We start from the raw sequence: 4,113 nt of genomic DNA, 5'->3' as shown, positions 1-4,113 counted from the left end.
ATGTGGCTCAGGTATCAGCTAGTGTCAGAATCAGCCAGCCCTGGTACTTTCTAGAGCTCTGTGGAGCCTCTCTTCTGCAGTATATTCCAGGCTAGAGTGGGGAATTACAATTACCCTATCACCCCACTTACTCACAAGAGAAGCCATGGAAACTCAGGTCAGCAGGCATAGAGCACAAGGAGAATAACTTCTCAACTAAGAAGGAAAGTTATTTTTTCTTGACAGAACATGAATACTGACTCAGCCTAATTTTGTTTCGGAGAGATGATGGTAAACCAGCTGTGTTGTTAAGACTTTAAGGTGTTGAGAAGAATTTGTTTAGATTACACCCTCTGGCCAGAATCCTCCGAGCAAATGGCCAAGGATTTTCCTTTGAATTCAAGGAGGAGAAAAAGTGGGAGCCAAATCCCAACCACATCCCTGGCCTGGCCCCAAGCCTGTGAGGACAGACTGGTTTCCCATGGGGTGTGTGGGGAGAGAACCAGTCTCATAGGAAGACTGGAAGAAAGGCAAACTGTGTACCCCCACAGGCTCAACTGGAGATAAACTTGAGCTCTGCTCCTTCCCAACTTTGTGATGATGAATTAGCTACTTAGCTCTATGTGTTCTCAGTTTTTTAGTCTTTAAACCTCAGGTCAGCTGCAAAGAGATAGATTCTAACTCAGTGTAAGGGTGAACCCCTATCTGAACTGTCCATAGTCAGAAGGTACTGTCTTTGTGGGAAATAAGACCCTTGACATTAAAGGCATCCAAGGATCAGCCACTTCATAATTTAGAAGAGACTCTCATGGCCTGCAGGATGGGGTTGAGATGATTCTTAATTCCCTTCTAGTTTAGAGGTTACTTGAATGGGACTGCTAAGTGCCTAAAGTCTACCCTTCCTACAGTTTAGAGGGAAAAAGGTGCCCACCTCACTGCTGCAGTCAGTATCCTTTCCCTTGGTCTTCTCATCTTTGGTCTAGAAGGGCCTGTTGTTGGGCTAGAAAGGTCTTTGGAAATAGTCACTTATGGTTAAGTCTCTCAAGTTGGTTCCAACTCAGAGCAACTGTATTTAAATCTTCGCGGGAGCAGAAAGCCTCATCTTTCTCCTGCGGAGCAGCTGGTGGGCTCAAACTGCCTCCTTTGTGGTTTGCAGTTCAGTATTTATCCTATGGAGCCACTGTGCTCCCGTACTTATGGCTAGATACTGGACTAAGCCATTTTGCCCTTCTGGTTTTCACTTTTTCATCTTTCAATTTGGGGTAATAAATATGGAAATGTTCCATTTAGTGCTTGGTTTATGGCCCAGAGGAAAAAATGATGGTGTTGGTGGTGGTGTGCCCTGGAGTCGGTTGCGACTCATAGCGACCCTGTACAGGGTTTCTGAGGCTGTAAATCTTTATGTTATGGGTCGGAACTGACTCTATGGCACTTAACAACAACAAATCTTTATGAAAGCAGACTGCCTTGCTTTTTTCCCCGTGGTGGATTCAGACCACTAACCTTTGGGTTAAAAGCTTAACCCACTGCCCCAGCAGGGCTCAACTTGGCAGTGCTGGGTTAGGGTTTAGGTTTGAAAGTCTGAAAGAACCACAGAATGATAGAAGTGATGGTGGTGTGGTGGCTGTGTGCCGTGGAGTTGGTTCGAACTCATAGCGACCCTGTGTAGGGTTTCCAAAGCTGTAAATCTTTATGGGAGCAGAAAGCCTCATCTTTCTCCTGTGGAACAACTGGTAGTTTCAAACTGCTGACCTTGAGGTTTGCAGCCCGATTCATAACCACTACACTACCAAAGCTCCTTAAACAAATGATAGTTTCCTCCATTCTCCCTTGGACCTGCCTAAGTCAGACTTTAGTGACCTTAAGTTCAGACACTTCAGATCAAGGAAGAGGTTATTCTGCTAAAGCAAGTAGCCCAACCTTCCTTAGTCCCCATAGGGGACTCTCAGTTACTCAAAATGCAAAGAATATGGGGTCCCGGTGTGGTTCTTGTAGGATAAGCACTAGATCACAAGATGGGTTTGAATTGCAAGGTTGGCGGTTCAAATCCCCCAGTTACTCCTTGGAAACCCTTTACAGGGTTGCTATATGTCAGAGCCAACTCGATGACAATTAACAACAATCACATGACACCTAGCCCAGCATAAGGCATACAACAGGAGCTGAATAGATGTCCCTTGAATGAGCCAGCGGGGCATGTCCAGGTCTAGATTTGTAGGGCCTACGAGGTTTTCCCAATTCCAGGTTCTATCCATACCACCCATGCCCCCAGGAGCAGTCCCACAAAAAGCAAAACTGTGAGTGAGATCCCTTGGTGATGTCACTGCCTTTCCTGGAGGCACAACACAACAACTACATCTGTGATTGTTTCATGATAAATTCAGATGTCAAAGCTGAGCAGAGTTAGCAGTCAGATCCAAACGCCCCTTTACAGATGAAGAACCAATGCCTGGAGAGATTGGGTAGCTTTTGCAAGCCAGTGGCAACACCAGCATTGGAGCCCAGACACAAATCCTAGCTCTTAGCCCAGTGCTTCTTCCTTCTTCATGCCTACGCTGAACAAACTACTCAATACCTTGTGTGACTTTGAGCACATCCCAGACCCATTTTCATCAGTGAAAGAAAGGGAAATGCTATTGTCATTTTCATGTAGCGCCATAATGTGTTAAGTAATAGCTGGATAACAAAAGCTGTGTCTCCCTCAGACTGGAGGCTCCCCTAAAACAGCTCCCCATCAGATTAGGAAGTCATTTTAACAAGCCCCTTCTGAGCCCCTACTGTGTGCCAATCACTGTGGATGCAGAAGTAAACAAGGATGGGTCCCTGCTCTGTATAGACTCAGAAAGTCTGATGAAGACTTCCTTTCCTTGTCCCCCCACCCTCTAACCTGCAAAGTGGAGAGAGGAGTTGGGGTAGGGTTGGTCAAGGCCTGGGAATTCTGTGGGCTGCCCACAGCCAGAATAGTTCTGTGTCCTCTCCAAATCCCAGAGGGACACTCAGTGTCCAGGAGAAGGAAGTTCTCACCAGCTGCAGACAACACCCCACTGGAGCCCTGGGGGCAGAGCCAAAGAGCTGATCCTGAGCCCAGCCTCAGAACTATGACCTCCCACTTTGCGTCACTCCAAACCCACTTAACAAAGGCTAGGCTTGAGAACAATTGAGCCAGGGAGAAAGCTTCAGCCAGGATACGAGACATACCTTGGAAAATAGCACCTATGGCAAGCATGGAAATTGTGCCCCTGTCCAAACAGCTGACAACCATCTTTTAGATAACTTTATGAAAACATTGGCTCAAAAATAATAGTCAAGCTCATTCATCTTTTACTTGACACATTACTGCACCATGTGAAAATGATAGCAACAGCATCTTCCTTGCTTCCATGGGTAAAAATTGGTCTACGATGTGCTCTGTCATTTTTTCCAGTTTCTTCTCTTTCTACACTTAGCAGAGCCAGATCACACAGTTAGCCTTGACCCGAGGAAGCACTCAAATATGAAAGTATTCACTTTAACCTGCTAAATAATCTCTCACAGCTGGCAATGGAAACCTTGGTTTCTAGAAACTGCTCAGTGGAGCCCCCTTCAAGTGGCTTCCAGGGCACGTGCTGTATCTACCATACCTTAGATATGCCTGTGAACAGGACCCATGAATTTGCACACCCTCCCTGCCTGCTCTTAGTATAGACTGTGTTGTCTGATAGTTAACTTTGTTGTTTTTAGATGTGGGTCAGTCCACCCTAGGCACAATTAAACACTGCCTAGTCCTGTGCAATCCACACAATTGTTGTTACCTTTAAGATACTTACTAGGTGTCTAGAATGGGCTAGCTGGGAGGAACTGTGCAAAAGCTCCCTGCCCCCTGCTCATCAGCACCTCCTCAACACTGCTTCTTAACTTGAACTCTACAGGAGGCAGCAGTCTACCTCCCCAAAGCCTGTGGGAAGGCTTTTGTGGGTGAGGAGGGGCAGCTGAGTTAGGTGTGGAGAGCAGGGCCTAGCTAGGGTCAGTGGACAAGATTCAATCCAGTCCTTATTCATAACCAAGACAAAAATATCCCATCTCTAGACTCCCCTTTCTTCATCTGTGAAATGGGAAGAGTCAGACACCCTCTCTCCAACCCTGAGGCCACCTACA

The sequence above is a fragment of the Chrysochloris asiatica genome, unplaced genomic scaffold, assembly GCF_000296735.1.
Source record: "Chrysochloris asiatica unplaced genomic scaffold, ChrAsi1.0 scaffold00004, whole genome shotgun sequence".
Lineage (NCBI taxonomy): Eukaryota > Metazoa > Chordata > Mammalia > Afrosoricida > Chrysochloridae > Chrysochloris > Chrysochloris asiatica.
The sequence above is the reverse complement of the archived record's forward strand: the minus strand, read 5'-3'. Positions refer to the sequence as shown.